This window comes from Pygoscelis adeliae, unplaced genomic scaffold, assembly GCF_000699105.1.
Source record: "Pygoscelis adeliae isolate BGI_AS28 unplaced genomic scaffold, ASM69910v1 Scaffold16, whole genome shotgun sequence".
In the NCBI taxonomy this organism is placed as follows: domain Eukaryota; kingdom Metazoa; phylum Chordata; class Aves; order Sphenisciformes; family Spheniscidae; genus Pygoscelis; species Pygoscelis adeliae.
Window position 1 is genome coordinate 6481050 of NW_008825162.1, and position 14520 is coordinate 6495569.

Here is a 14520-nt window from a genome sequence, read left to right on the forward strand (position 1 = left end):
AAGAAAAAAAAAAAAAGTCAAGCTACCCTAGGAACATCAGGAGAGAAGAGAAATCTATTCAAACGCAACCAAATGTGTTCTGGAAAACAAAGTTTTCACTTGCCTCAGTAGACAAGCCATTATTAAACTTTTTTTTTTTTTTTTAATAATCACTGCTACAAAAAAATTGAAGACACCACAGGTAATCATGGAAGCAAAAGTAAAGAAGTTGACACTAAAACAATTTTTTCTTCCCAGAGAGCACTGTGATTAAATTGACTGTAAGGGTCTTAAAAAAGCTGACCAAATAAAATTGTAATAGCACAGTGTAGTAGTACTTAGTTCACTGTTGCCTAGTTGTTTCTGCAAAACACAAGCTCTAATTTTTCAATAGTAAATTAAGCTTTAGCCTTTAATGCTTGTGGATGAGAATCAGTGCAATGTTGCATTGGGAAGTCTTTAGGTTGAGAAGAAGAAAAACGCCAGTTTAGCTTCATTTTTTTCAAGTGAGTTACACTAGAATTTGACCCAGCAGTTCTGAGAAACATAAATTTCAAGGAGTACACAACCAAATCTGATCTGGCCATCGTATCTGTCAACGCCCATTCCCTGTCTGCCTGAATTTTAATAGAACCTTCTATTTGTTCTGGCCAAGGCTTGAGCCTGGCAGTTCCCCCCAAGATGAAGGGCTTCAGTACCAGCAAACACTACTGATACATACCAGTTCTTCCTCGAGCAAAAAGCAAGCGCTCCAAGAAGTAGAGAAGCAGAACGAGACACCCGAGAAAGATCCCTAAAACTCAGACAGAATCTTCCTGAAGACTGGGCAAAGCCCAGCTGAAAGATTCACCGTACATCAGGTCTGCTCTTAAGTTTGGATTAAATCCTGCAGTTTCCTTCCTCTAACTCACAAGAGAATGCAATAAACCCCCAAGTGCCCTACCAATCCATTCTGCGGAATACCTCCCGAAGTCATTTCTGGTCTATCCCCTTTATTCAACAGAGTGCTTTCGTGCAATTTTACGAACACAGCAACACACTAGATCATCCTGGCAACATGAAGAAGCACAACTTGAACCGGCTAACTGTCAGTGGAAAAAAGATGGGTCGACTGTAGGAAGAGGAGAGAAGGTGAAGGAACAAAGACAAAGCTGAAAGCAAAAGACTCCTTTTGGAGAGTGGCTCTCAACAGCCAGAGCAGCTACCCTAGAGGTATAAACAGGGACAGATTCTTTTCTCAGCTCTGGCTGCTACAAGAGGTGCATCTTCACTGCAGAATTAACAAAGCTCTCAAGCTACCATCTCTAATCTAGTTCCTATTGACACAAAAAGCCTTTCACCAGTCTGGTTAACCCACTGACTTTCCAGATGGGACAAGGGCTTTCGAAAGAGTACTGGGGTCTCCCAGTGCCTTTCCAGTCTCCCACCCAATGCCTAGAGAAACAGTCTGCCGGCAGTCCCACTGGCATGGAAGTGTAACGGGGCTCTACCCCCAGGAGCCAAGAACCGAGGGACACATCTTCCAGCACACCCAGGGTGCGTCACCGGTGAGGGCACAGCAATGCATACATGACTTTTCAGTTTGGTTGCTCCCAACAAAACCAGGTTAACCCCAACCATTCAGGCTGACCCTGCAGTGAAAACCTACTGGATAAAGGCTTGTTCTTCTAATGCATCAGAACTTTACATTCACCCATAAAACACAATTAACAATTAATTTCCAATGGGGAAATGTTTATAGCAAAACTGGGGGGGGGTGGGGGGGGAGCAGTATTTACTTTCCCAAAGTCTAAATATCATTCAAGTGAGATTTGTACTAGAACCCCCAGAATCTGGGGTCTGGCTGTAATGGCCAGACAGTAAACTGAGCTGGGGGGAAATAAAAAAGTTGTACACAGTTTAAATAAAAATATCAAGTGGCTTTGACCTCACTCCACAAGGGATCACTGAAAGTATAAGAATTTATCAACTGATGTACATTAATGAGGATTACCTGTGTAAAATTTCTTGAGCCAGTGCAGGAGTGCTACCCTCCGGTTTAAAGAAAAATAAAGAAATACAACCAGGAAACTGAGGTACTGGCAAACTTAAACAAAAAAGGCATACACAGAGCAGTTCCAAAACACAAATATCCATCATTCTTCTGTCCTGGTCCTGTCACTGTCCAGGGGCCAAGCACAAAAGTACAAGATGAAAACCATTAATTTTAGGCATCATGCAAAAATAATCCAAATCAATTGCCTCCAAGCTCCCCAAAATAAAAAGTGAGCAAGTCTGATCAATGACTTTCAATTAAGATGATGAAAAACGGCCACTGAATTTGCTGAAGGGAACCCGGAAGCCAGGCACACACTGCGCTGCGCTCTGCTATCTCTACTTGAGAGACAGTACAGATAAAGGAATCGGCCACGTGAAATTTTGAGATTCATCCCAGGTGGCCACAAATATAACAGAATTTCAGAAATTTAGGGACCAAGCCTATTCCAATGGTAGAATTCCCACTTAACGTTTCCCAAATTAAAAGTCCTTCCAATAATAACAGAAATCTGAAAGCCTGCACTAGCGAGGGCTGGCTCCTTCCAACTGTTTGTTCAGAGACTCTCCAACAAGCATACTGCACACTGTAAGAATTCAATTTGGAAACCATCATCTAAAGCACAGAGGAGAACAGGAAAGTCATATTGCTATAATGCTTAGATTATCAATCATCTTGACAGTTTATTGGCTTTATCACCACACATACCATTAAAATGATGTCTGGCCTAGAATGTCAGGAGGCAAACATTAAACAGACCAGGATTAAAAAGCAGATCCCAAACAGCACTCCAGTAAAGTTTCCCTTCCACTCTGAAATTAGTTCGAGCTGACTAAGTAACTGGCGCTAGACTTTGAAGAAATATACAGCCTAAAAGGCGCAGAGTCAACACAGACTTGACGAGCTGATAGGTAATGTCATGTTATGGCAACTCTAAAGCTCCTGCAGTTGATTTATCACGTACTATGTGCAACAGTATGACTGCTAATGGGGCGGGGGGGGGCAAAACAACAACAGCTTAATTTGCGGCTTCTTAGAGGCTTGCATCAAAAGGGCCAAATGGACTCCTTGAAGTCACGCAGAAATGCTTGTTTTATCAGTTTTGTAATTATCAAACATACACATTAACAATAACATTTTTTATACTAAAGTAATTTTACAGATTAGGAAAATCTCACAGTGACAGAATATATTCATAATTCAGTAGTACCAGATAATGAGAGAGATACAAATCCTGAATTTTTAAAGCATAGCTGTGTGTGTCAGTCTGGTAACTAAGTCCTGACACAATTAAAATTGTGCATCAACAGGGTGCAGTTGAGAACTGCGTCATTTGTTCAGGACCGTACTTCCATGTGCTCAGAAACATGCGGGCAGGCAGTTACAGCTAATTAAATGCAACTTGCCTTTTCCACACCCCCCACCTCTGAAAAATCTGACATTTCTAAATATTATTTTAGTTCCCGATTCCTTCTCTTCTTTTTGTCTTCCTTTCCCCCCAAAATGTATTGACATTTGCATTATCCTCCTAACTTATTTAGAGTAAGTATGTCAATTTTAAATTACAAATAAGCTAATGGCATGTTCAACCAAGAGAACCAGTAGAATAATTGAGCCACAGTATTTGCTGAAAATAAACTGTTTATATGCTTACTTATGTCAGTCAAAACCAACATGCACATACCCATCTCAATTTTAAACAGATTAATCCTATAGCAACTACAGCCTACTATACTGATTTATATCTCGTCATATACATTGCTTGAAGGAGTACTTCCATCTCTGAGAAAGGTGTTAGGAGGTTCAGTATTTGCCAAACACTGATAGATCTTTGTTGCATGAGCGTTAAAGCTTTAATATCTTGATGCCATTGCAAGTGAGATTCAACTCTGTAATTATTATTTCACAGTCCACACTTACTCATATTTTGAGGGACTGAAGCAGTGTTTTTCAGTACATGTTGTCATTTTGAAATTAAAAGGCAGCTAAATGAAATCCTAACTTAAGGAAAAGTGCTGACTTAATACTTGATAAACCGTGGCAGCAATTTGTAGTAAAAATCACTGTTTTATCCTTAACTGTGACATTTACTATATATCAGCTGACACAAGAATTTCAGCAAGGTCAGAGCCACAGAAGACGTCTCTCGACTGAATTTTAAAATACAGGTAAAGACATCTAGAACTGTCATCTTGCAAGAACACACAGAACACCTACAATCTCACAAACAAGACTGAAGACGAAGACAACCAAATATTTAGCTATCTCCAAAGATCTGAACACTTCTCAGACATCTGACACCACCTCTCACCAACCTCTGAATGACCCAAGTTGAAGTCCTAATTGACCAAAAAGGATGTTCTAAATGAGGAACCTAAGGAGGACTCTCTCTGTTGCCTCCAACTATCACGCTGAGGCTGAGGGGTAAGGCTTGGGACTGACCTAACCACAGAAGCATTTCCAACAAAGGGAAGTTTAGATGCTAACCGTACTACTAGAAGGCCAGGAATACAGGAAGAGAGCCTCAGAAAAGTGCAGACTACCAGAAAACACATACAGACATGAATTCTCCCTCCCCAGAAGTGTGTTTCATCAGCCGTTCTTCGTATCATGCTAGTTCTATGCATTTATTTGGAGGAGAGCTGGGGGGGAGTGGACACAAGCGAAAAAGGTGGGGGAAGAAAACACGCGTACCCCACCTATAACTGTGTTGTCTTCAAAGTTAGTGAGGAGAGTAAGAACAATCTTCTCCAGCAGCAGATGAATCCCTACCAGAAAGCAGTATCAAGATTAGCATCCTAAACAGAGGAGAGAACAGTCGCGCTTGCTTCAGGAGTCCCCACCTCCATCAACACCTGCCCATTCCGAGCATCTAACACACACACACTGCACTTGGGGCAACAACGTGTTACAGCAAAAATGAAGATATTACGAGGACAGAGCAGTTTCATTTTACACCACTGCAGGGTTCACCATATTCAGATTGCTTGCTCTATGAGCTTTACTTCTCATACCACAACTGCTGGACCCGGCAAGTCCCCAAGGACCCAGGCCTCACTAGCAGTTAATGATCCATTAGACAGCCACCTTGATGCAAACCAGAAGGTGGCTAATGCTCTAACAAAGTGGTCCTAAACTACAATAACAGACAACATTCAAGGATTACAGCCACTATAAACCAGTAGTCATAGTTAATAACTGTAATATTTCATTAAAATGGCTAGAAATAATGCATACCAGACACCCAAACAATTACAGATGACCGCAACGGTATTAGAAAAGTTGTAATATAACATTGAAAGAAAACAAGCTAGCCACTTGCCACAGCACAATGAATGTATCTTCTCAGCAAAAACTCTTCCTAGTCGTTTCACCATCACAGGCACAGAAAAATTTGATAAAGAATAGAAATTCAAGACAAATAGCTGGCGGTATTACCACCAGTGACAGTAAACAAACAGCATCTCTAAGAGAGGCAAGAAGACTACTGCTCTGTTTCCATGCAGCTCAGCCAGTACAACTACCTTCATAGCTTCCATTTGCTTACATTTTTCCTGAAGACTAGCACACCAGTAGCTATGTCAGAAGACAAACCATTAGCTAGCAGAGTATAACCTGCTTTCACCAGAGAACAATTTGTACCATCTAAATGTAGATTATAAAATACACATCAAACTTTGCACGGTTTAACTCTATACCACAGTCACTTCATTGGCCATTCATGCCCCTTGCAAATTCATTTACAGACCTAGAACCAGAATATTAAAACAAAAAATTAAAAAATTGTAGTCTTAGCTTAAATATCAAAACCAATTATATTAGCGTAGAACACTGCAGCATGATTTGGGCAGTGCTTTTAGACCAGTATTGACAACACGGTAAAGAAGTAAAACCCTTTAAACTACAAAGCTACCACTAATATACTGCTACTGCAAAAAGTTTAAATGGAAGCAAGGAAAAAAAAAGAGGGCAAAAATTAATCTATACCTATTTAATTTAGGCTAAAAATTCATTAGATACCAAATCAAATTCAGTATTAATAACATGAAACAGAATTCTTCAGAAAGCTTTGTATCTTGATAAATGAAAGGTATACCATGAGTGCTATCACCCATTTATCAGGATTAGGGTATTAGACTATATTTTTGTTGTATTGGATAGATAGTATGAACCAGCTACACTGAAAGCATAAAAAAAAAGGGCCAAATAAAGAAAAACTAGTTGGAATAAAAGAGTGGAAGTGAGATTTCCACAAAACTTCTGTAAAGCACTATTTTACTGGCAATACAGTTAGCCTTTGGCAATGTGCCATACACCCAGAGAAACACAGGGCCTATAAAAAGCCTGTGACGTGGTGTAAAAGAGGGGTTTTAACACACCCTAAAACACACAGATGGCAATGACAAAGATATTTACATTTTGAAAGAATGCTCTTGTAGCTTTGTAAAAATTGCAATCAATTTCATCACTGAAGCAGAAAGGTTTAGAAGATGAAGTTAAATTAATTTGGTTTCTTTTCTAGCTGGTTGTTTAGAATTTTAAATTGGTTTGTTGCTTTTCAGAGGAGGATGAAATGAGTATGGATGAAGCGACTGCTAGTTAAAAAAGCCTCAAGATCCTCTGGCATAGGAGGCACTACTAAAATTGTAAACAGAATGTAATTTACTATTAACGACTTACTTGCCCTAAGGAACAAAAAGTTGGAAAAGGGCCCGTACAAGATGCTCTCCTTGCAACTAGCACAGTATATATCATTAATTCTCTTTCATGCTTTTCTGTGATGACATTCATGATTGCAACAAAGTGTGCACCACAAAACAACTTACACGCATATGCATGTATACTTGTGGTAATTATTGAACAAAGAGCTGGGATGTGCTGCCCAGGACAGCAACAAAGCAATTCTGGTCTAAATACAACTTAGCTGTCAGAAACAGAAAGCTATCATTATCCTCACATTTCCAATAATCTGTCAAGACATTTCTTCCATTACGCATCTCCCACTAAATCCTCTCCCCAAAAAGCGGGGTAAGAGTAACAAGGCCACTACCCACATGGTTTGAAGCTGTTCAAAGGCCTCAATCATTATGTCTTCACTAGAGGTTAAAGCTCGTTCTGTGCAAACCTAGAATACAGCTTTCAGTTTAGTCGATTTTTCTCCAAAAGCAGTCTAGCCTGCACGTGCCTAAATCGCTTTGTGGAACAAATCAATGATCAGCAAGCAGGGACTTCTGGGGGATTCGCTTTTAAAAGCGCACTGCTGCTCCAAACAAAAACACTAAGATAGACGCGGTCTCGGTTATTTCCAATATACCCAAGGGAAAACGAACAGCAGCAGTTCCAGCAGACCACAGGAAGGCAGCAGGATAGCCTGCCGAAACAACATGTGGTGAAAGTTTACCACCTACACCCTACAAATAGTGTTTACAGATTCAAACCAGACCCCACAGCTCCCAGTCCGGGAGAATCCCAAGCCTTTCCTTCCAGGCGATGCCCTTTCACATACGCCATTACTCTCATGCAGCTGCTTATGCGCAATTACAGCACGCAACCTTCAGGGTCCAGAGTGCTCGGGGAGCAACTGGACACTGCATTGTCTGCTCCAAACGTTCCGGGGGGGGCTTGTTGGGACAGGTTTTAAAAACAAAACCAAAAAAACAGGCCGGTAAGAACTGTACCAACCCTACATCATGATAAAGGGGTACTCGTTTGGGGCTCAGCAGGCATGGGAGACGACATTACTTGACAGGTTCATGTAGCAAAATTTGAGTGCAAAACAGTCCTTTGTATTCACACCTCTGTGCCTATCGTTGTTGGGACGCTGCTCTAACAATTTGACAATCCAGACCCATTCGTGTCTGAGTGAGCAAACCCCAAGAACGCTTTAAACACCCAAGCAGTAAACTGCATCCTACTTCAGAGTGTGAAAAAACACACGATTTTTTCAAACACCACGTATTCCTGGAAGAATATTCTTCTTTGATTTAGGAAATGAATTAATAATTAACCTTCTCATAAGTCTACGGTTTCAATGGTGTTTGTAGGACTGATAATTCTCCTACCCATCAACGCAAATCACTGTGAACTTCAGAGATGCTATGAAAAACACAGCGGTATTAATTTCAGGGGGAAGATTTTAATCATCTCTTACGAGCAGTTTAAGACACTGCTGTGCATTTTGCATTGAAGTCTTACACAGAAGTAGAAATGTATCATTTAAGAAGCCTGTATAAACTACTGTTGTAACAATCACTTTCATAAATGGTCATCCAAACTTTTATACTGAAAGCCCATATATCATTTAAAACCTTAGAATGTACATCACACCTTTACAGTAAGGTATGCTTACCGGGCTTTCTATTTGCAGTACTAGATATAAAGAAAGATGCCGCCAAAAAGGCAACATTTAATACCTCTGTACCAACCATAAAATTGAATAAGTATTTTGAGATCAATGAGTGTATAGGATCAAAATGAAGATTCAGCAACACAAGCATCTATGCATTTTTCCAGTGACTGCCAGGACACTGCAGGCACATTTTCTGCCTAATTCTGATCTGCAAACAGGTCCAAATTCCAAGTTTGCTAAGGCTGCTTTTCTGAAGCAACGATTCCTCAGTCAACTAAAAGGCAGTATTTTAGGGCATGCAGCTCTCTTATCTGGTGTTGATTTTTCCTAAACAACAAAAAGAATGGAGCAGAGTTTGGAATCGAATTCAGGAGTGTCCCAGGGCTGTCTTTATTTTCTAAAGCTTCAATTGTAAATTGAGAGGAATATCTCACTTGGTCCCAAATACTGAATGATTATGAACACTTAGCCACAGAGCTAAAAATAAAAAATAAAAAAAAAGCAAAATGAAACAACCTAACTTTGTTATACCTTTCAACTCAGTCTTTTTACCATCTTCAACCAGTAGCTGGCTGCTGCTATGACCTGTCTGAATCTCAAGATTGGTGGGGTTGGATAACGTATGCTGAAACCGTACAGGTGCTCAAAGACATTAACAGCGGCTGCCAAAACGTTCTAGTATCAGTTGCCCAAATTTGATTAATTTTAAGTCTGTTTTCAGGCCTCAGAACCATCATCACAAAATACAGAAAAGCTCCTTCCAAATTAAGGATGTTGCAACTCCAAAGAACTGCTAAGGGGAAAACAATTTTATTTATCCTCAGTCCCTAAAACGGTTCAACCTGGGGTGAGGGGGAAGAACAGGGAGAGCAGAGAGGAAACGGAAGGGAAGTTGGTTGCTGAATTTTTGAAAGATAACGCATCCACTGTATTTCAGAAGTTAAAATATTTCAGTGCACAATGCCTCAAATTATTTAAAAAACAAACCAAAAAAAGCAAACAAAAAAGAAAACCAAAACCAGAGTCGGAACCACTGTCAGCAACATCTCGCTACTAACCCCCGAGACTCCACGCAGCCGACTTTCTCGATCTCGCAAACTGGCTCTCACTCCAAACACACCTCCTCCTACACACACCCCTACACACACACATATCCCCCCCCCGCCCTTAGGATAGCAGACTCGCACTGAATTTCTTCCCGCCAAAGACAGCTGCATCCTACTTCCATTAAAGTTTAACAAAACCAAACCACCTTTTACTGGTTCCGCTGAGGAAATGCCGAGTTCTAAAGTTACAGAGACCTCTCGAACGTGACAGGTCTGACAGGAAAAAAAATACTCTTTAAAAGTAGTTGCCTACTGATAGGAGAGGCAGGATTTAACCAGAAGCAGCATCTCTTTGCAACACCTTGGTTGCATATACAATGAAATTACGGAAAGTACGGGCTCTGGAACAAGAGCTTCTGAGGACATTTCATTCAGGCTAGCATACCCCAGTAGGTTTTGGTTCAGAAAACACAGCACTGTAAAGAGATGATGCATATTTCCTCATTTTCCATGCCAGAAATATAATATGAAATAAAAAAATTAAGCTTTATTTCATAGAGGCCACAAAAAGCAGCGTCCTTTTTATAAAAGTAGAAAGCCTCCAGGCATCCATAATATTCTTTCAATGAGCATCGCTCAATAAATGTTGCAACCCTGAAGCTTTTAAATGTATTAAAGTGATATCATCACTTTAAAGGCACTTCAACAGAACATTACGAGAGAAACAATTTTGTTTTTTCAAACTCAAAATAACAGTAACCAAGTTGATTAAAAGCGTTTTCTACTACAAATATTTGCAGTATCTGCATTTACACGCTTCTCTAGGTAAGAGTAGCAAACAATATACAAAATTCTGAAATAACAAAAAAGCCCCCATGAACTAATATCGCACAATAAACATTTCATTTAAGTGAGATACATGCTATGAAAGCATAATTTTTAAGTTACAGTGAATAAGTAGAAATACTAGATAATAAATATTTGGAAGATATAATATTTCCACCTATTGTACTTAAAAGCTCAAAAATGTATTCAATTCCATGCGTAGAGCTGCTCTGAAAGCCACATTGAATATATTGCCTTTGTTTGTTTAGGTTATGCACAAATAAATATTGGGATGACAGTTAAAGACACATCCTTGAAGTAGTCTACCCAATAAATTTGGAAAGAGAATGAAGAGGAGGAAGAATAAAAAAGTCTAGCTGCATAAGATTCTCTTTGTTGCCTGCTTGTTAAGGAATCCTTCTGGCACAACTGAGGGGATTATGAATTCACATGTGAATTTATCCCCTATTAAACTTTTAGTAAAAGGCTCAGGCACACCAGTCACATGCTGGCAGAGCATCTGTGACCAGCTCTACTCAGGCATATCACTGGTTTATAGCTTTAACATCAAGAGGAAACTACGGGGGAGGGTGGAAAACAGTCCACTTCTGAAAAGATCTGAAATAGCGCAAAGTACAGTTTCACACGAGACAAAGGCAGCATGACTTCAGGTCACACCTTTTTTTTTTTCTTTTTTGTTTGTTTAAAGGGAGCACTAAGAAGACAGTCCAGACTAAAATCTCCCATCTCACTGGCAAGGGTTCTCACTACTCCCTTAAGACTTCTGTAGTACTTTGGCCACTCGGATCTTTCCCACCGCAAGAACTCCTCCTGTTGGGCTCCCTTAGCTTCCAATCAGCGCTTGGTGTATCACTGCTGTATAGGTGGCAGTTAAAACCATGCGGTAACCTTGCCGATCCTGAAGCCTGATCAAAATTTACATTTACGCATCACCTCAATATGGCATACTTTCTTTTTAAAACTTACACTTTTATGCAATTATGCAACGTAATGCAGGGGGCAATCCTGTTTGCACCTTTCCACCATTGTGTTATTTCTACAAGAGATTTGGCTCAAGCTTTTGGGGTGAATAGAAAAGCACAAGGGCCAGCAACAATACAGCAGCTTCAGCCAAGATGCAAAACTCACCTTCCTTAGGACAAGAGGTTCTGTGAAGCCGGTCTGCGCATTCCCACCAGGCAATATGTCCACTGTTTGGGTGCCCTGACACCTAACTTGTCTTCTCAGGCTCTTCTTCAAAACCGTTGGGGATTGCGCATTCTCTAAGGAGCCGTTCATCTGACCTTTCCCAAACACTCCCCAGCTGCAACTCTCTCACATGGTGTTTGCAGCACGCACCTTGGCCTCCAAGCTGATACGGAGCCCCCGCGACAGGTCTGCACGCTAGCTGAGCCTGACACACGAGCACCCTGCACTACAGGGAGGGAACGCGCTTGCTGGTGCAGCCCTGTGCTCAATAGGACCGTGCTGGGAGACACCCGCTCCCTTCCCCATCGGGTGACCCAGGGAACCCCCAGGCACACTCCTCACTCTCCTGCACGTGCAGGACCTAACGGGTGCAATATGATATGTTGAGACTTTCAAGAAGCCTAGTTATTTTAGGAGTCAATAGTAAAACAAGGCAGACGCTCGCATTACTTGGCAATCCATTTCAAACGTGGTATTAGTGAATTCTTGCACATGAAGTGACGCAAATAAAAGCATAAATATAAAAAAAGCCTGACCTTCAGAAAACTTTTACCAGGCTTTGAAGGAAGGCTATTATAAAATAACCTTCTAGACATACTGTACAGAAAAGTACAGAAAAGATTTCCAGAAATTCTGAAGTACTTCATTTGCCCATCAAAGACCACGTGACAACATTTTTCAAAGTTATCCACAAAAGCGAAACAGTGGAAACTGGATGACATATATTGAAATTGCTTTGAGGTAGAAGAGGACAACTAGTTTGGATTAAACCTGCTCGCTTCACACTCCGAGCAACCTAATATTCTATAGTTACACATTTGCTTTTTCTGCCCACTGTGGTTTGATCAGGAGTATTCCTGGAGAAGGCTGTTTTATGCTACTGGGTCAGTTCTAGTCTGCAGCACAATTTACATAGCATCTGTTTCTATTTCCTGCATGGATGAATATCCCAGCACTTCTGTCAAACATTCGTCTACGTAAGTTTAGACTTCACTTTAGCACCATTTTTACCATCATTCAAATTGCTTCCACTGTTAATGGAAAGAAAAAATGAACTTAATTACAACCAAACTAGGTAGGTTTTGTGTGTGTGTGTGTGTTTTCATATTAAATAGGAGGGTTTCTTCTTATGTTTGAAAGAACAGGCTTAATACCTTAGTCGTATTTTTCTCAACTCTTGTCTTTAATCTCTTCCACGTGCTCGATTTGACTGTGCTATTGATGCATCTACAATTCCATATGATACGATTGCATTGCATGGCTTAACATATGAAAACAACCAAAGATCAGAACATTTAACACCTGCAAAATAATCTTCAATTACTGTCTTTAGTCAAATTATATACTAAGCAAATAAGGAAGACAGACATGTGCCATGCTAATATGCTTGCACAACAGGATTTAAAAACGTGAAAACCATTTTTAAAAACAAGCAGTGATTTAGGCTAGCTTTTACGCTCTGTAAGATGGGGCTCTAACAATTTATACTGTTTTAAAGAAGGAGGATCTGCAGTCTGTAACACGATGCAATTTTGCATCAACCAATCATCAGATGACAGTATTTTTGTAACATAATGAGGAATACAACTCACAAGTGCCTTCACCTTTCCCAGGCACTCCTCAACTGCTGTCTTTTTTCCCCACACAGAAAGGAAGTGAATAGCCATTGAAATCATTTAAATTTCTTCTTAAAAAAAATAAATAAATAAAGCAAGCTTTCTATTATACAGTTTGGAGAATTTTTGTTTTTGTTGTCAGAATTTGCCCTTTTTCTTCTTCTATTATATTTAGAAAGAAGAGTACAATGAAGAAAAGCAAGTGGGTTTGCCATCAAAAGCATTCATTGCTCTGACACACAAACACTTGTCAGTGGAAAAAGTCTTCAACTTCTTCGCTTCTCTTTACTATGAAGCAAATGCGCATGAAGCTTTCAGACTATTTTCTTCCAGTGTTTTGAAGTACCTTTCAGCTCACATGAAGGCTAACAATTGCAAGGAAGCAGAAGAGAAGGAAGAACTGGCACGACGCAAAGACTGAGGAGCCGTGAAAGCCTCCCTGCTTATAGTTATTCCTTTGTTGAACACCCTTACGGCACACCCATTTAAAGCACAGCCAAAGCAATATATAAAAATCAGGAAAAATATTTCAAAAGTTTAATTCCTAACGTAAATTTCTTCCCCTGTAAATTTTTTCTTCCCAATGAGATTTATACAATAACAACATGAGAGCACAATACATTTAACAATGAACTACAGTATTAGAATACTATTTATATAAAATTACAATTTACGGACAGTTTACACAAGAATGTCTTGCATTGAAATAGTTATCCCTAATTATCTTAATCAGCCTGTAACTGATAGAACAACTATAGCAGATTAAAGAGGTTTCATAGCTAACACAATGACTACTGAAACAAGAACCAACATTTTTAGAAAGTGTATGAAAAATATAACAGATTATTTTGAAATTACTGTTGCCAACAGCCACATAACTGGAAGTAAGCTTTCTAATTTTGTAAGAAAAATCCCAAAATATCAGTATGTTTCACTGACACAAAGTTAAATCTTTACAAATTTCACATTTAAAAAAAAAAACAACTCGCAGAAATATCAAGCAAGCAATCTCGTGACAACAAAGCCCATCCTTCATGTGGATTAGTAAACCCTCACTTTCATCTGGTGAGGTAGTTCCTCCTCCGACTCTCAGTGCTCACCCTCCCCTATCAATCCAGGGATACCTTTTCTCTGAAACAATTACACTTGAGGAGTTTTGAACTCCTGGTTCAGACTAATCCATCTAACGACAGAAGCACCTTTCAGGCTTCCATTTGACACAAGTCCATCGTTCATCATTTGCTGGTGCATATGCTTTTTGCTGACAGAGCTCCATTACTAGAAAAAGCTCAGTAAGTAAAGCTGATTTGAAACAACTATATATTATAGGCAGCCTGCATGAGACACGCTGATTTTGAGTCTAGAAAATCACCACATAAAAAAGGAAAGGGGGGGGGGGGGCCGAAAAGAAATATTTAATTATTAAAAAACTTTCACTTCTTACCAACTGCTGCAATGTGA